Below are 20,468 nucleotides of genomic sequence, written 5' to 3'. Positions count from 1 at the left end.
TTCGCAACATTGTGAACAAGTCGTGTTCATACTTGGATTTATGTTGTTAAAGTTGCTCCACGTAGCAAGCAAGTGTGTGAAGGATTGGACGTTGAGGTTGAAGAGGTGATTCTTGAACAAAGCTTAGGACCGACAAAAACTTTAAGTTTAGATTTTGAGGTGGATGTCAGCAGTGAGCAATTGTCTGAACCTAGAGATGCGGTGTCAAATATTGAAGCTGATGCGGACATCAACATAATGAAGAAGTAGAGTTCAATGACGAAGATGCAAAAGTAGAGATTGAGATAGATATCTTTGGTTCATCAGATCTTATAAAGGATGAGAGATTAAATAATGATTTTTGCTCGGAAATATTTTGTAAAACTCTTTTTATTAGTCTACAATACACTTTAGATTCATTCATTTGTGTAACAGCTTCATTGATTTGTTATTTGTACTGATTAAGCATTTCTTTTATAAACTAACATATTTTGTGGGTGTTGTTTGTGTATGATTTGCCATGGCCAATGACGATGAGCCATACTCTCCTAGTTTTAGTTTTCTTATCACTTCGACGGGTATGTCACCTGAGCAAATGGGCCTGTTTTTGTCTCAGTTCACACCAGAGCAGATTGTGATGGCACAACACCTTTGGGCAGCAGGTCCCTCTAGACCTACTATGACCGACCCTACATACGGGACTAGTGTGGTCCCTACACCGAGCGGCCCCACACCTCAATCTAGTGTGCCCCTATGCCTAGGACTCATGTGTCCCCTACACCGATGGGTGGTTCATCCTGGAGACGAGGTAGGCTCGTTCTGGAGGTGGTGGTTGTTGTGGTAGCGATTCTATCGATGTGTCCACACCACCGAGAGAGTGTCCACCACTCTCTTCAGTAGATAATTCACCGATTGGAACACCACGCACACCTTGGGGATCACACAAGCATAATCCTAGCAAGGTGTACAAGAGCCTGGATGGGGCTGTTCTGGCGGATAGGTCAAAAAGGCCATGCGACAAAGGATTCAACAATAGTGTATGATTCAATTTTGTCACTCTGTGATGGAGGTTTGGGATAACCTTGATGTTAAAAGAAAGAATTACATCATCGAGGCCATTCATAGAGAGTACAGGCTGGTAGAAGGGTACAATCCAATCTCGAACCCCTGGATTTTGAGCGTGGTGAAGTCCACAATGTCACACCGTCAGGCACAAGTGAGAGACAGGTACAATGACGGCAGTCCCAAGCCGGCATGGTTGGATGCAGAGGAGTGGGTGGGGATTGCACGAGAGACACAAGACAATCCTTAGAGATTTCAACAGCAGAGAGATGCAACCATAGCATGTTTGAAGTCTGCTGGAGTGTCACATCTTGGGAGTGAAGGCTACAATACGCTTCGACTTGAGTTTGTAAGTACTATATGTATGCTTTGCTATATGTTATTTGAAGATTTATCTAATGATTAAACCATAATTTTGCAGGAAGCACTACAAGAGGTCACTTGAATTTCGGCGCCACATTACCGGCATCACTGGCGACGTCGATATATGTGTGTATTTATGGAGGGAGCCAAGTTTTATTAAGAAATTTCATTTTCAAAATTCCCAAGCCTATTTCGGCAGATCTTTCGATGCCATCGCGAATGCGCATTCCGATGCCCCTTCCGTTGACTGTTCCGATGCCTATACTAACAGCTGTACCATCGGTACCTACAAAAATCGAAACCACGGGCTTTCTCTGTGCATTTCTACTAATTCTTGCGCCACATCTCAAGCTCTCCTGTTCACCCTTTCTCACATATCTGCTGTGATACACGTCGTCGGAGGTGATAATCTTGCTTGTGGGTTAGCGCATAACACTAAGGTAAGATTATTTTCATGTTTTCTTGTAGATTTAGGGTTTAGGGTTTAACTTTGTGTTTGTGTTTGTGTGTGCGTTTTTGCAAGTTCTAGGACTTAGGCGACAACTTTCATTGCTCAAATGGACTAATGTGAGTGCTCAAACCTTTAAATGCATATTAAGTTTATTTAAATTACTTTGTATATTGAAAAAAAAATCATGCTTTAAACTTCAAATGCTTTAAACTTTCAATGCTTTAAAAGAAATTAGGATTTGTTATGTGAAATTTCATTTTAAATTCTGGAAAAAATTTGTTTAAGTTTATGAAAAAATCTTGTTTTGAAATTTTTTAACGTCATTTTTCAAATTATGTAGTTGATGGGGTTTATGTTTTAGGTTAAGTTTAAGTTATAAGTTAAGTTAGATTAGGTTAGGTTATGTTAAGTTAAGCTACGTTGTTATGTTAGGTTATACATTAGGTCAGATTAAGTTAAGCTACATTAGGTTAAGTTATATTAGGTTAGGTTAGGTTAAGCTACATTAAGTTAAGTTAGGTTATCTTATATGTTAGGTTAGGTTAAGTTACGTTATGTTATGTTATGTTACGTTAGGTTAGGTAAAGCTACATTAGGTTAAGTTAGGTTAAGCTACGTTCAACAATACGGCAAGATATAGAGCTTACCCACAGTGCATATTAAAAACAACACAATGGCATTCGGTTCGTCAATATGGCACTCCATAAAGCTTACCCACAACACATGCATTGTGGGCAAGCTCTATGGCTTTCCGTATTACCAACGGCTCGCCATTGTGTTGTTTATATGTCCGTGAGCGGATTTCAAGTCCTAAAATAGCACCATGGCGAGCCATTTGGCAATACGGCAAACCATAGATCTTGCTTACAATGCATATGCATTGTGGGCAAGCTTTATGGCTTGCCCTATTGTCAAACGGCTCGTCACGGTATTGTCTATATGTTTGCGATCGATTTTCAAGCGCTAAAATTACCTCGTGTCCCTAAAAACAACACAATGGCGATCCGTTTGGCAATATGGAAAGCCAAAAAGTTTGCGCACAAGGCGTATGCATTGTGGGCAAGCTCTATGGCTTGCCATATTGCCAACGGCTCACCATGGTGTTGTCTATATGTTTGCGAGCGGTTTTCAGGCCATTAAATCGCTTCGTAACTCTAAAAACAACACAATGGTGATCCGTTTGCCAAATTGGCAAGCCATAGAGCTTGCCTACATCGCATATGCATTGTGGACAATATCTATAGCTTTTCGTTCTGCTAAACGTCTCATCATTGTGTTGTTTTTATGTTAGGTTAGGTTATGTTAGGTTTGGGTTATATGTTAGGTTAGGTTAGAGCTATCCACGGCATAATAGTCGAGAAAATACAAACAAACTTCGAATATGACGCGTGTACTTCAAAAAAAGCAATCAGACTTCGAAGTGACTCGTGTACTTCTAAAAACGCACGAACTTCGATTAGGTTAGGTTATAGGTTAGGTAGATGTTATAAGATAGGTTACATTAAGTTAGGTTAGGTATAGATTTTACGTTAGGTTAGATTATATTATAGGTTAGGCATAATGATTATAGGTAAGGTTAGAGTTAGCATCAAATAAATAGTAGTAAAAACGCAATCGGACTTCGAGGATGATTCGTGTACTTCTAAAAACGCAAATGGACTTCGGTTAGGTTAGGTTATAGGTTAGGTAGATGATATAAGTTAAGTTATATACATTAAGTTAAGTTAGGTATAGGTTTTACGTTAGGTTAGGTTATAGGTTAGTCATAATGATTATAGGTTAAGTTAGAGCGATCGTCAAATTAATAGTAGAAAAAACGCAATCGAACTTCAAAGATGACTCGTGTACTTCTAAAAACGCAAATGGAATTTGGTTAGGTTAGGTTATAGATTAGATTTAGGTTATAAGTTAGGTTACATTAAGTTAGGTTAGGGTTATGTTATAGGTTAGGTTAGAGCTAGCATCAAATTAATAGTAGAAAAAACACAATCGGACTTCAAAAGTACACATAGACTGAAAGAACCTTAATATATAGTCATTGACCAATAAAGACGAGATTACTAACCTGTGGTCCTACCGAGGTATGCGGGGATCGGGCCTGGCTAGAGAATGTGAGGTTGTTAGAGATAGAAAAAAATAGGTGAAAAAATGCAATCGGACTTCAAAAGTGCACATGCACAGACTTCAAGAACTTTAATATATAGTCATTGACCAATAAAGATGAGATTATTACCTTGTGGTCCTAATATCCGTGCACCTCTAGACCAAGGTGAGCGGGGATCAAACCTGGCTAGAGAATGTGAGGTTGTTAAAGCTTGTAGTTATAACAACTAGAGTTTTTTAATTATTTGTTGTATCATTGGTAGATAAAGTATGGACGATAGGATGGCGTGTCCTTGTGCGCATTGCAAGCATCAGATCTTTTGAAAACAAAAAATATGCGACCAACACATACGCAATCACGATCTCTTTCCGATAGAGCAAGTACAAGACCTGCGTTATCGATCTCATGGTCTAGAAATTGAAGGTCAAAGTCCGCAAGTAGATAATGCTCCAACTTCATCCCAGATAAGACGATTTTCAAACGAGCAGCCATCGACTGAGTCCTCCTAACCAATACCTGAAGCGGGATTTCAAGAAGTAGAGATGGAGCAGATGTTGGACGCGTTCTTTGACATGGATTCAACATAGAAGGTGACAACATTGAATGCAGTACTGTGGACCAACCTCAGCCATTCCGTTCATATCGACGACTGATAGCAACGAGATGATAGCAACGATGAGGAGGGCGAGATGATGCAAAGTCTTACATGCATGCCGCTCTACACTGGTGCAAAAATCTCGGTTCTCCGTAGCGCATTGGCAATGCTTAATTTGCAGTCTGTCTACGGTTGGTCTGACGCCTTAGTCATCACAGAGCTTTTCAGGTAAACATATTTATCCTAAGCATGGTAAAGTGCAAATTACAATTCATATAAAGTGATCAAAGGGCTGAATTGTTCATGTAACATCAGGTTGCTGAATGAGCAAATCTTTCCAGAAGGAAATCACATGTTCCCTACCTATCCAACCGCTAAAAAGCTTCTCACTATTTTGGGCTTGGATTATCAGAAAATACATGCATGTTCTAATGATTGTATAATTTTTTGCAATGAGTATGCAAACCTGGAACAATGTCCCAATTGTGGATCAAGCAGGTATAGGGAGGACACACAGGGAAAATTTATCCTAGCAAAGGTCCTTCGACACTTTCCTATCATTCCAAGAATAAAGAGAATGTTCAGGTGCAAGTCCATAGCCGCTTTGATGACATGGCAATCAAATACTAGATCGACACATGATGTTATGCGGGTACCTATTGACTCTCGTGCATGGAAGCACATAGAGGAAAGTTATCCTACATTTAAGAACGAGCCTCGATGTATTCGCTTTGGTCTGGCAATGGACGGAGTAAACCCATTTGGATTACGGAGTTCGTCATGGAGCACGTGGCCTATTTTTCTGGTTAATTATAATCTTCCACCATGGCTCGCTATCAAGAAGGGCCATCTGTTGTTGTCATTGATTGTCCCAGGAAAGTATAAAGCAAAGAACATGGACATCTATCTGGCACCACTTATTGAAGAGCTCCAAATCTTATGGACATGAATCGATGTGGTTGATATGTCCCAACCAATCGGACCATGCACGATTGGCCAGGGTTCGGTGAGTGCTCAGGTAAGCGCCTTTAAAACCCTCACACGCATGTGATTCATGGCTATGTCAATGCTTTAAATATTAATATGTGATGTTTCAGGCTTGAGTTACTCGGGCAATCATGCATGTCCGAAATGTGTTCCTCGACTTGGCTTCCGTCGCTCTGAGCATTTGCGCAAGATAGTTAATGAGGAGCATGGTAGATTTTTTCCTAAAGGACATGAGCTACGTGGACCAAACATATGCAAACATGATATGCATCCACTGAAAGCGAGTGATTGGAAAAACATGTGGCTGGAGAGGGGAGATTGGATGCCACCTGGAATGAAAAGACTTTCTATTTTCCATGATCTCCCGTATTGGAGTGACCTATTGATTAATCATTTGCTCGACCCAATGCACATCTTCATGCATGTGGGGGACATCATCTGGAAGACCATCACTGGAAAAAGGAAGAGCAAGGCCCAAAGAGATGACCTGCAAGCTGTCGATCGAATGCCAGATATGTGGCCTCGATTTAAACCCAATGGAAAGTGGTCTATACGAAAAGTTCCATGGGTAAGAGTCCCACATGGTGCATGCGCTGTTTGAAAATGGCTTTTACGAGAGATGACAATCTCAGTGGTCTTAAGTCCCACGATTGGCACAAACGTTTACAGTTCATCTTACCAATTGCCATAAAGGATTGTTTGACAGATGACATTAGAAGAACAATCTACAAAATCAGTGAGTTGGTCGTTGGATCAGTTCAAAAGAGATAAGAGAAGACAACATTGATGCAGCACGCTTAAATGCTATTGAAGCAGTGTGCATGGTGGAGAAGTACTTTTCAACAAACATTTTTACCATCCAAATTCATGTACTTGTGCATCTGATCCATGAAGTTGCAGTTGCTAGGGTGGTCCATAGCAGGTGGATGTTCTTTTTGGAGAGATTTATGAAGACTTTAAAGGGGTTTGTTCGTCAAAGGGCTCGCCCCAAGGGTAGCATGGCCGAAGGATGGCTTGTACAAGAGTCTCTTGTCCTCATCAGTGAATTTTTTGTCTCAATTGATCCAGAGATGCTCCGAATGTGGACTACTAAGGTCAACGTCAAGGTGACAAGGGACGAGCCGCAGGGACAAGGCATCGTTAGGAAGATGGACATCAAATTGCGAGAAAAGGTTATGAGATTTTTCCTTCTCAACTCAGACATCATGCAAAAGTGGCTAGAGAGGTACGAAGGGGAAAAGCAACAACGGTTGACAGATCTCCTTCAATTCAAGCGCAACCGTGCAACTAGAAACCTTCCTTTTCCAGACCATCTTCAGAAATTGCCTGACTTTTCAACTGGACGGTGTTAGATGCGACACTCTCAGAGGCAAAGAGGAGTGGAGTGTTGATTACTGAAGAGGAAGAGGAGATGTCAAGGGGTTGCAACTGGCATGTACATTTCACAACTTCCTTTTCGAGCGGTACATGAAAATTAGTTTGGTTTAATAACTTTTAGTCTGTTTCAATTTTGTGGATGCAGTATCACAAATATGGAGCTTTGTGGTCTCATGGGAAACACTTCAGAGTGCAACGGATCGACAAAGAAAGGGTCACTTTCGATAATGGTGTTAAGGCAAAGCTTCATCCAAGAAAGTAGCAGTAGTGCTATGGATGAGAATATAGAGGTTGGCTAACTTGAATACTTTGGCTACATCCAAAACATCTTGAAGATTAGCTTTAGAATGTTTGATATGTTTATCTTTGATGTCAAGTGGTTCAAAGTTATTACCAGCGGCCCTAATGCAGCTGTGCGCAAAGACAAGAGTGGATTGATTCAAGTGAACTCTAGGCGGGTGTGGACAGATGTGCGGGATACATTCATACTTCCGCAGCCTTGTGAACAAGTTGTGTTCATACACGATCTACTATGGACAGAAGCTGATGAGAATGATCTGTCTAAACCCTACTTGCTCTATGTCTTTCAAGTTGCTCCACGTAGCAAGCAAGTGTGTGAAGGATTGGATGTTGAGCTCGAAGAGGTGATTCATGAACAAAGCACAAGACCGACTCTAACTTTAAGTTTAGATTTTGTGTTGGATGTCAGCATTGAGCAATTATCTGAACCTAGAGATGAGGTGTCAAATAGTGAAGCTGATGCGGAGAGTGACGAAGAAGTAGAGTTCGACGATGAAGATGCAGAAGTATAGATTGAGATAGACATCTTTGCTGCATCAGATCTCATAGAGGATGAGATATTAACTAATGACTTTTGCTAGGAAACCTTTTGCATGGCTCTTTTTATTAGTCTACAATACACTTTAGATTTTGGTCATTTAAGTAGCCGTTTTGTTGATTTGTTCATTTGTGTATCAGTTTCGTTGATTTGTTTCATTTGTGTAGCAGTTTCGTTGATTTGTTGTTTGTATTGATTAAGCATTTCTTACGTAAACCAACCTATTTTGTGGGCTTTGTTTGTGTATGATTAGCCATGGCCAATGACGATGAGCCCTACTCTCCTAGTTTTAGTTTTCTAGTCACTCCGGCCGGCATGTCACCCGAGCAGATGGGCTCGTTTTTGTCTCAGTTCACACCTGAGCAGATCGCCATGCCACAGCACCTTTGGGGTGCAGGTGCAAGTACCTCTAGACCTACTACGATTCACCCTATGCCCGGGACTAGTGTGGTCCCTACACCGAGCGGCCCCACCTCAATCTAGTGTGCCCCCTACTCCTAAGTCTCGTGTGCCCTCTACACCGACAGGTGGTTCATCCTCGAGACGACGTCGTCGTCATTCTGGAGGTGGTGGTTGCTGTGGTAGCGGTTCTACCGATGCGTCCACACCACCAAGAGAGCACCCACCACTCTCTTCAGTAGATAGTTCACTGATGGGTACACCACGTACACCTTGGGGATCACACGAGCATGATCCTAGCAAGGTGTACAGGAGAAGGGATGGGGTTGTTGTGGCAGATAGAGTGGGAAAGTAAATGCGATAGAGGATTCGACAACTCTATACGATTTAGTTTGGTCATACTGTGATGGAGATTTAGGAAAATCTCGATCTTGAGAGAAAGAATTACATTTTCGACACCATTTAGAGAGAGTACAGACCGGAAGAGGGGTACGACAAGGTCTCAAACGCCTGGATTTTGAGCGTGGCGAGGTCCACAATGTCACACCGTCGGTCAGAGGCCAGAGACAGATTCAACGACCACGATCGCAAGCCGGCATGGTTGGACGTAGAGCAGTGGATTGGGATTGCACGAGAGACACAAGACAATACCAATAGATTTCAGCAAAACAGAGAGATGCAGTCAAAGCACGTTTGGAGTCTGTTGGAGCGTCACATCTTGGGAGTGGAGGCTACGATAGGCTTCGACATGAGTTGGTAAGTATTATATGTATGCTTTAAATTATTGATAGTATATATGTTATTTGAAGATTTATCTAATGATTAAACCATAATTTTGCAGGAAGTTGCCGTGAAGCGCCTTCCGACACGCCAAGAGGAGAAGTATGGGTACAAGCATGGACTTGTGGCCCTTTTGACCCAGGTAGAGGAGGAGGGAGAGGACGTTGATTGGGAGTCATTACCATTAGGGATTCTCACTCAGTGACCTCTTGCATATGTACAGTTTTGTAGGACTTATGTTTATGGTTTATGGTTATGTTTATGGTATGGTTAAGATTTGACAGTCAACTTATGTTTATGGTTTATGGTTATGGTTATGGTTATAGTTGTGCAAGGTTATGGTTATGGTTATGGTTTTGGCAATCGTGCTATGGTTATGGTTTTTCTATGGTTATGGTTATGGTTATGGTTTTGGTTTTGGTTCAGGTGATGGTTATGGTTTTGCTATGATGGTATAGGAATCGTGCTATGGTTATGGTTATGGTTGTGGAAGGTTATGGTTGTGCAAGGTTATGGTTATGGTTATGGTTTTGGTTTTGGTTCAGGTGATGGTTATGGTTTTGCTATGATGGTATAGCAATCGTGCTATGGTTATGGTTATGGTTGTGGAAGGTTATGGTTGTGCAAGGTTATGGTTATGGTTTTGGTTCAGGTGATGGTTATGGTTTTGCTATGATGGTATAGCAATCATGTGATGGTTATGGTTATGGTATGGCACACAGGTTATGTTTATGGTTTTACAGTTTTCGACTCATGTTTTAATCATGTTAACAAGTTATGTTATTCTTACAATTTTGCTAATTGCCATACACTCGCTCTTTAGCGTCAGCTTGTCGGTGGAGTGCGGTTGCTTGTGCACTCTTCCTTTGGGCAGAGAGGTCTATTTTCTTTTGTTGCAATACATGCAACATTAGTTCCCAACCCTCTCTGCCCAAAACATTTTTGCAGGTTTTGGTCGTCGGTACGGGTTACGGTATGACCGCCGGTATGGATCACGGAATAGATGTCAAAATTTTCTTCATTAATAACAAGGCTTATACCGTTGATTATTCCAATGCTTGTTTATAGGCCTATTCCGACGTCCGCCACATCAATAGTTATACCGATGCTACGGTACTGACACCTCTTCCGAACCTTATTTCAGCGCTTTTAGGTTTAAAATTTAGCGCTATTTCGTCGGTGCCTGCACCGAATTCTGCGTGACCTCTTGTAGTGAAGTTGCCGTGAAGCGTCCTCCGACACGCCGAGAGGAGAAGTATGGGTACAAGCATGGACTTGTGGCCCTTTTGACTCAGCTGCAGGAGGAGGGAGAGGATGTCGACTGGGAGGCATTACCATGAGGGTCTTCTCACTCAGTGATTATTTACATATGTACAGTTTTGTAGTGCATATATTTATGGTATATAGTTATGTTTATGATATGGCACAAATGTTATGGTTAAGATTTGGTAGTCAAGTTAAGGTTATGGCTTTCTATGATGGTATGGCAATCATGTGATGGTTATGGTTATGGTTATGGTTATGATTGTGCAATGATGGTATGGCTATTATGGTTATGGCATGACAAGCAAGTTATGGTAATGGTTATTGTATGGCAAACAGGTTATGTTTATGGTTTTGTAGTTTTCGACTCATGTTTTAATTATGGTTATAAAATCCTTATGCCGTTATGTTATGCTCAAGCTTTTGATTTTGTGGCTATGTTTTTCTTACAATTTTGCTAATTGCCATATACTCGCTCTTAGCATCAGCTTGTAGGTGGAGTGCGGTTGCTTGTGCACTCTTCCTTTGGGCAGAGAGGACTTTTTTCTTTTGCTGCAGTACATGCAACGTCAGTTCCCAGCCCTCTTTGCCCATGTCGGTACAGAGTACGATATAAGCATCGGTTACACCTCGGTAGATGCGTTAGAATATGCTATAGTATTACCGGCGCTTATTTCATTGCGTATTTCGACGCTCATTTCATGATTTATTCCGACGCTAATATACTGGTACTTATACAACGTCACGATACCGGCATCTCTTCCGAGGCCTATTTCAACACTTTTTAGTTTTAAAACTAACTTTCTTTCGTCGGTATTTGCGTCGATTTTTGCGCGCCGTGTTGTTTGTAGGTGCCTGAGGATGTTTACATTTCTTACAACTCTTTTTAATGCTACCCAAAAAATGGTCTCTCACTACAACATAACATGAAGATATCGACGCATCAAATATCAACGGCCAAGCCTTTCCACACATATATCGACGGAATTAGAGCACGTCGATATAGGCGTCGATATACGCGTCGCAATGAGCGTCGCTATACGCGTGGGAAGGTTGTATTTGCCACGCTTATATCGACGCAGCCACCCACGGTTATATCGACGCTCATTGCGACGCTAAAAAATTTGGGTAGAAAAAGAAAAACCCGCGCGCGGGGGCCATTTTCGCCTGCTCAAATCGTGGCCGAAACCTGCTGCGCAGGTATTATGTCACTCTCCCCCCAAACCCCTCTCTCTCTCTCTCTCTCTCTCTCTCTCTCTACATCGTGTGTGTGTGTAGGAGAGAGAGAGAGAGAGAGAGAGAGAGAGAGAGAGAGAGAGAGAGAGAGAGAGCGGTGTGTAGAGAGAGCGGTGTGTGTGTGTGTGTGTAGGAAACAGAGAGAGAGAGAGAGAGAGAGAGAGAGAGAGAGAGAGAGAGAGAGAGAGAGAATTGTGTGTGTGTGTGTGTAGGAAAGAGAGAGAGAGAGAGAGAGAGAGAGAGAATTAATGTATGCGCGTAGGAACTTAAAATTAAAGAAAGAAAAATTAAAGAAAGAAAAATTAAAGAGAGAAATGAAATGAAATGTTATATTAACATCTTCGAAAGGCCAAAGTGACCTATGAGACAAGAAAGTTACAATCTAGTGGATCTGATACAAAGTCAGAGCAAAAAGATGACAAAATGACAAAATAAAATATTATGGAATCCTAAACTGCTGGGTGTGTACTAAACGGCTAAAACAGCTAGCTGGGATAGGTAGATCATAGGAGATCCAGCATCTGTCGTTGGCGGATATCATCAATCTCCTCCATGGTCAGTAGTCTGACCGGGCGTTGTGCATGTCGAGCCAAAGTGACCTGGATCGTCTGATGCAGCCTATGACTTCATTTGACCAGCTCAAAATACATTCGAAGCTCAACTCTCACCTTTACACATGAAAGTCCTCTAGGAAGCAACGTAGTCTTTAGGCAATGTCAAGAGCGCGTATGGCAAGCCGTAGGTCAAACAGATAGAAGAAACGCCAAATACACAAGCCGTAAGTCAAATTTGATTGCGTTTTTCTACGGAAAAACGCAAACGGACTTCGGAAACTGATTCTACGCCTATCGAAACCATCCGTAGTCCATTAAGTAGTCTTAAGGCAATGTCAAGACCGTGTATGGCAAGCTGTAGGTTAAACGGACAGAAGAAACGTCAAATACACAAGCCATATGTCAAATCCGGTTTCGTTTTTCTACGAAAAAACGCAAACGAACTTCGGAAATGGCTTCTATGCCTACCGAAACCATCCGTAGACGATTAGGTAGTCTTTAGGCAATGTCAAGACCGCGTATGGCAAGCCATAGGTCAAACGGATAGAAGAAACGACAAATACACAAGCCGGAGGTCAAATCCGGTTGCGTTTTTCTACGAAAAAACGCAAACGAACTTCGGAAATGGCTTCTATGCCTACCGAAACCATCCGTAGTTCATTAAGTGGTCTTAAAGCAATGTCAAGAGCGCATATGGCAAGCCGTAGGTCAAACGGATAGAAGAAACGCAAAATACACAAGCCGTAGGTCAAATCCGATTGCGTTTTTCTACGAAAAAACGCGGACAGACTTCGGAAACTGATTCTACGCCTACCGAAACCATCCGTAGTCCATTAGGTAGTCTTAAAACAATGTCAAGAGCGTGTATGGCAAGCCGTAAGTCAAACGGATAGAAGAAACGCCAAATACACAAGCCGTAGGTCAAATTCGGTTGCGTTTTTCTACGAAAAAACGCAAACGGACTTCGAAAATGGCTTCTTTGCCTACCGAAACCGTCCGTAGACGATTAGGTAGTCTTTAGGCAATGTCAAGAGCGCATATGGCAAGCCGTAGGTCAAACGGATAGAACAAATGCCAAATACACAAGCCGTAGATCAAATCCAGGTGCGTTTTTCTACGGAAAAACGCAGACGGACTTTGGAAATGTCTTCCATGCCTACCGAAACCATCCGTAGTTCATTTAGTAGTCTTAAAGCAATGTCAAGAACGTGTATGGCAAGCCGTAGGTCAATGGGTTTGAATTAACGCCAAATACACAAGTCGTAGGTCAAATCCGGTTGCGTTTTTCTACGGAAAAACGCAAATGGATTTCGAAAATGACTTCTATGCCTACTGAAACCATCCATAGTCCATTAGGTAGTCTTAAAGAAATGTCAAGAGCGCGTATGGCAAGCCGTAGGTCAAACGGATAGAAGAAACGCCAAATACACAAGCCGTAGGTCAAATCCGATTGCGTTTTTCTACGGAAAAACACGGACGGACTTCGGAAACTGATTCTACGCCTACCAAAACCATCCATAGTCCATTAGGTAGTCTTAAAGCAATGTCAAGAGCGCGTATGGCAAGCCGTAGGTCAAACGGATAGAAGAAACTCCAAATACACAAGCCGTAGGTCAAATCCGGTTGCGTTTTTCTACGAAAAAAGCAAACGGACTTCGGAAATGGCTTCTATGCCTACTGAAACTGTTTGTAGACGATTAGGTAGTCTTTGAGCAATGTCAAGAGCGCGTATGGCAAGCCGTAGGTCAAACGGATACAAGAAACGCCAAATACACAAGCCATAGGTCAAATCCTGTTGCGTTTTTCTAGAAAAAAACGCAAACGGACTTCGAAAATGGCTTCTATGCCTATTGAAACCGTCCGTAGACGATTAGGTACAATGACAAGAGCGCGTATGGTAAGCAGTAGGTCAAACGGATAGAAGAAACGTCAAATACACAAGCCGTAGGTCAAATCCGCTTGCGTTTTTCTACGAAAAAACGCAAACGGACTTCGAAAATGGCTTCTATGCCTACCGAAACCATCCGTAGTTCATTAAGTAGTTTTAAACCAATGTCAAGAGTGCGTATGGAAAGCCGTCGGTCAAACGAATAGAAGAAACGTCAAATACACAAGACGTAGGTCAAATCCGGTTGCGTTTTTCTACGAAAAATCGTAAATAGACTTCGGAAATGGCTTCTATGCCTACCGAAACCATCCGTAGTTCATTTAGTAGTTTTAAATTAATGTCAAGAGCGTGTATGGCAAGCCATAGGTCAAACGGATAGAAGAAACGCCAAATACACAACTCGTAGGTCAAATCCGGTTGCGTTTTTCTACGGAAACACGCACACGGACTTCGGAAATGGCTTCCATGCCTACCGAAACCATCCGTAGTTCATTTAGTAGTGTTAAGGCAATGTCAAGAACGTGTATGGCAAGCCGTAGGTCAATGGGTTTGAATTAACGTCAAATACACAAGTCGTAGGTCAAATCCGGTTGCGTTTTTCTACGGAAAAACGCAAATGCATTTCGGAAATGACTTCTATGCCTACCGAAACCATCCATAGTCCATTAGGTAGTCTTAAAGAAATGTCAAGAGCGCGTATGGCAAGCCGTATATCAAACAGATAGAAGAAACGCCAAATACACAAGCCGTAGGTCACATCCGATTGCGTTTTTCTACGGAAAAACGAGGACAGACTTCGGAAACTGATTCTACGCCTACCAAAACCATCCCTAGTCCATTAGGTAGTTTTAAAGCAATGTCAAGAGCGCGTATGGCAAGCCGTAGGTCAAACGGATAGAAGAAACTCCAAATACACAAGCCGTAGGTCAAATCCGGTTGCGTTTTTCTACGAAAAAACGCAAACGGACTTCGGAATTGGCTTTTATGCCTACTGAAACCGTTTGTAGACGATTAGGTAGTCTTTGAGCAATGTCAAGAGCGCGTATGGCAAGCCGTAGGTCAAACGGATAGAAGAAACGCCAAATACACAAGCCATAGGTCAAATCCTGTTGCGTTTTTTTAGGAAAAAACGCAAACGGACTTCGGAAATGGCTTCTATGCCTATTGAAATCGTCCGTAGACGATTAGGTACAATGACAAGAGCGCGTATGGTAAGCAGTAGGTCAAACGGATAGAAGAAACGTCAAATACACAAGCCGTAGGTCAAATCCCGTTGCGTTTTTCTACGAAAAAACGCAAACGGACTTCGGAAATGGCTTCTATGCCTACCGAAACCATCCGTAGTTCATTAAGTAGTTTTAAGCCAATGTCAAGAGTGCGTATGGAAAGCCGTCGGTCAAACGGATAGAAGAAACGTCAAATACACAAGACGTAGGTCAAATCCGGTTGCGTTTTTCTACGAGAAAACGTAAATAGACTTCGGAAATGGCTTTTATGCCTACCGAAACCATCCGTAGTTCATTTAGTAGTCTTAAATCAATGTCAAGAGCGTGTATGGCAAGCCGTAGGTCAAACGGATAGAAGAAACGCCAAATACACAAGCCGTAGGTCAAATCCGGTTGCGTTTTTCTACGGAAAAACGCAAACGGACTTCGGAAATGGCTTCCATGCCTACCGAAACCATCCGTAGTTCATTTAGTAGTCTTAAAGCAATGTCAAGAACGTGTATGGCAAGCCGTAGGTCAATGGGTTTGAATTAACGCCAAATACACAAGTCGTAGGTCAAATCCGGTTGCGTTTTTCTACGAAAAAACGTAAATGGATTTCGGAAATGACTTATATGCCTACTGAAATCATCCGTAGTCCATTAGGTAGTCTTAAATAAATTTCAAGAGCGCGTATGGCAAACCGTAGGTCAAACGGATAGAAGAAACGCCAAATACACAAGCCGTAGGTCAAATCCGATTGCGTTTTTCTAGGGAAAAACACGAACGGACTTTAGAAACTGATTCTACGCCTATCGAAACCATCCGTAGTCCATTAGGTAGTTTTAAAGTAATTTCAAGAGCCCGTATGGCAAGCCGTAGGTCAAACATATAGAAGAAACGCCAAATACACAAGCCATAGGTCAAATCCGGTTAACGGACTTCGGAAATGGCTTCTATGCCTACTGAAACCGTCCGTAGACGATAAGGAGTCTTTATGCAATGTCAAGAGCGAGTATGAAAAGCCGTAGATCAAACGGATAGAAGAAACGTCAAATACACAAGCCGTAGGTCAAATCCGGTAGAGGTTTTCTACGGAAAAACGCAAACGGACTTCGAAAATGGCTTCTATGTTTACTGAAACCATCCGTAGTTCATTCAGTAGTCTTAAAACAATGTCAAGAGCGTGTATGACAAGCCGTAGGTCAATGGGTTTGAATTACTTCTATGCCTACTGAACCATCCGTAGTCCATTAGGTAGTCTTAAACAAATGTCAAGAGCACGTATGGCAAGCCGTAGGTCAAACGGATAGAAGAAACGCCAAATACACAAGCCGTAGGTCAAATCCGAATGCGTTTTTCTACAGAAAAACGCAGACGGACTTCGAAAACTGATTCTACGCCTACCGAAACCACCCGTAGTCCATTAGGTAGTCTTAAAGCAATTTCAAGAGTGCGTATGGCAAGCCATAGGTCAAACCGATAGAAGAAACGCCAAATACACAAGCCGTAGGTCGAATTCGGTTGCGTTTTTCTACGAAAAAACGCAAACGGAGTTCGGAAATGGCTTCTATGCCTACTAAAACCGTCCATAGACGATTAGGTAGTCTTTAGGCAATGTCAAGAGCGCGAATGGCAAGCCGTAGGTCAAACAGATAGAAGAAATGCCAAATACACAAGCCGTAGGTCAAATCCGGTTGCGTTTTTCTACGAAAAAATGCAAACGGACTTCGGAAATGGCTTAAATGCCTACTCAAACCGTCCATAGACGATTAGGTAGTCTTTAGAAAATTTCAAGACCGCGTATGGCAAGCCGTAGGTGAAACGGATAGAAGAAACGGCAAATACACAAGCCGTAGGTCAAATCCCGTTGCGTTTTTCTATGGAAAAATGCAAACGGACTTCGGAAATGGCTTCTATACCTACCGAAACCATCCATAGTTCATTAAGTAGTTTTAAACCAATGTCAAGAGCCTGTATGGCAAGCCGTAGGTCAAACATATAGAAGGAACGCCAAATACACAAGCCGTAGGTCAAATCCGGTTGCGTTTTTCCTTGAAAAAGTGCAAACGGACTTCGGAAATGGCTTCTATGCCTACCGAAACCATCTGTAGTTCATTTAGTAGTCTTAAAGAAATGTCCAGAGCGTGTATGGCAAGCCGTAGGTCAAACGGATAGAAGAAACGCCAAATACACAAGCCGTAGGTCAAATTCGGTTGCGTTTTTCTACGGAAAAACGCAAACGGACTTCGGAAATGACTTCCATGCGTACCGAAACCATTCGTAGTTCATTTAGTAGTCTTAAAGAAATGTCAAGAACATGTATGGCAAGCCATAGGTCAATGGGTTTGAATTAATGCCAAATACACAAGTCGTAGGTCAAATCCGGTTGCCTTTTTCTACGGAAAAACGTAAATGGATTTCGAAAATGAATTCTATGCCTACTGAAATCATCCGTAGTCCATTACGTGGTCTTAAATAAATGTCAAGAGCACGTATGGAAAACCGTAGGTCAAACGGATAGAAGAAACGCCAAATACACAAGCCGTAGGTCAAATCCGATTGCGTTTTTCTAGGGAAAAACATGAACGGACTTTAGAAACTGATTCTATGCCTATCGAAACCATCCGTAGTCCATTAGGTAGTCTTAAAGCAATTTCAAGAGCCCGTATGGCAAGCCGTAGGTCAAACATATAGAAGAAACGCCAAATACACAAGCCGTAGGTCAAATCCGGTTGCGTTTTTATACGAAAAAACGCAAACGGACTTCAGAAATGGCTTCTATGTCTACCGAAGCCGTCCGTAGACTATAAGGAGTCTTTATGCAATGTCAAGAGTGCGTATGAAAAGCCGTAGGTCAAACGGATAGAAGAAACGTCAAATACACAAGCCGTAGGTCAAATCCGGTTGCGTTTTTCTAAGGAAAAACGCAAACGGACTTCGGAAATGGCCTCTATGCCTACCGAAACCATCCGTAGTTCATTCAGTAGTTTTAAATCAATGTCAAGAGTGTGTATGACAAGCCGTAGGTCAATGGGTTTGAATTAACGCCAAATACACAAGTCGTAGGTCAAATCCTGTTGCGTTTTTCTACGGAAAACCGCAAATGGATTTCGGAAATGACTTCTATGCCTACTGAACCATCCGTAGTCCATTAGGTAGTTTAAAGAAATTTCAAGAGCACGTATGGCAAGCCGTAGGTCAAACGGATAGAAGAAACGCCAAATACACAAGCCGTAAGTCAAATCCGAATACGTTTTTCTACGGAAAAACGCAGACGGACTTCGAAAACTGATTCTACGCCTACCGAAACCACCCGTAGTCCATTAGGTAGTCTTAAAGAAATTTCAAGAGTGCGTAAGGCAAGCCATAGGTCAAACGGATAGAAGAAACGCCAAATGCACAAGCCGTAGGTCAAATCCGGTTGCGTTTTTCTACAGAAAAACGCAAACGGAGTTCGGAAATGGCTTCTATGCCTACCGAAACCGTCTGTAGACGATTAGGTAGTCTTTAGGCAATGTCAAGAGCGCATATGGCAAACCGTAGGTCAAACGGATAGAAGAAATGCCAAATACACAAGCCGTAGGTCAAATCCGGTTACGTTTTTCTACGAAAACATGCAAACGGACTTCGAAAATGGCTTCTATGCCTACTCAAACCGTCCGTAGATGATTAGGTAGTCTTTAGGCAATTTCAAGAGCGCGTATGGCAAGCCGTAGGTGAAATGGATAGAAGAAACGGCAAATACACAAGCCGTAGGTCAAATCAGGTTGCGTTTTTCTATGGAAAAATCCAAACGGAGTTCGGAAATGGCTTCTATACCTACGGAAACCATCCGTAGTTCATTAAGTAGTTTTAAAGCAATTTCAAGAGCGCTGATGGCAAGACGTAGGTCAAACGGATAGAAGAAACGCCAAATACACAAGCCGTAGGTCAAATCCGGTTGCGTTTTTCTACGAAAAAACGCAAACGGACTTCGGAAATGGATTTTATTCCTACTAAAACCATTCGTAGTCCATTAGGTAGTCTTAAAGCAATGTCAAGAGAGCGTATGGCAAGCCGTAGGTCAAACGGATAGAAGAACCGCCAAATACACAAGCCGTAGGTCAAATCCGGTTGCGTTTTTCTACGAAAAAATGCAAACGGATTTCGGAAATGGCTTCTATGCCTACTGAAACCCTCCGTAGACGATTAGGTAGTCTTTAGGCAATGTCAAGAGCGCATATGGCAAGCGGTTGGGCAAACGGATAGATGAAACGCCAAGTACACAAGTCGTAGGTCAAATCCGGTTGCGTTTTTCTACAGAAAAACTCAAACGGACTTCGGAAATGGCTTCTATGCCTACCGAAACCATCCGTAGTCCATTAATCATAGGTAGATCATAGGAGATCCAGCATATGTCGTTGGCGGATATCATCAATCTCCTCCATGGTCAGTAGTCTGACCGGGCGTTGTGCATGTCGAGCCGTAGGTCAAACGGATAGAAGAAACGCCAAATACACAAGCCGTAGGTCAAATCCGGTTGCGTTTTTCTATGGAAAAACGCAGACGGACTTCCGGAATGGCTTCTATGCATACTGAAACCGTCCGTAGACGATTAGGTAGTCTTCAGTTAATGTCAAGAGCGCGTATGGCAAGCCGTAGGTCAATGGGTTTGAATTAACGCTAAATACACAAGTCGTAGGTCAAATCCGGTTGCGTTTATCTACTGAAAAACGCAAATGGATTTCGAAAATGACTTCTATGCTTACTGAAACCATCCATAGTCCATTAGGTAGTCTTAAAGAAATGCCAAGAGCGCGTATGGCAAGCCGTAGGTCAAACGGATAGAAGAAACGCCAAATACACAACCTGTAGGTCAAATCCGATTGCGTTTTTCTACGAAAAAACGCGGACGGACTTTGGAAACTGATTCTACGCCTACCGAAACTATCTGTAGTCCATTAGGTAGTCTTAAAGCAATGTCAAGAGCGCGTATGGCAAGCCGTAGGTCAAACGGATAGAAGAAACTCAGAATACACAAGCCGGAGGTCAAATCCGGTTGCGTTTTTCTACGAAAAAACGCAAACGGACTTCGGAAATGGCTTCTATGCCTACTGAAACCGTCTGTAGACGATTAGGTAGTCTTTATGCAATTTCAAGAGTGCGTATGAAAAGCCGTAGGTCAAACGGATAGAAGAAACGCCAAATACACAAGCCGTAGATCAAATCCGGTTGCGTTTTTCAACGGAAAAACGAAAACGGACTTTGGAAATGGCTTCTATGCCTACCGAAACCATCCGTAGGTCATTCAGTAGTCTTAAATCAATGTCAAGAGCGTGTATGACAAGCCGTAGGTCAATGGGTTTGAATTAACGCCAAACACACAAGTCATAGGTCAAATGGAT

Source organism: Adiantum capillus-veneris, chromosome 14 (genome assembly GCF_014529385.1).
Source record: "Adiantum capillus-veneris isolate H3 chromosome 14, ASM1452938v2, whole genome shotgun sequence".
NCBI lineage: Eukaryota > Viridiplantae > Streptophyta > Polypodiopsida > Polypodiales > Pteridaceae > Adiantum > Adiantum capillus-veneris.
Note: the sequence above shows the minus strand (reverse complement) of the source record.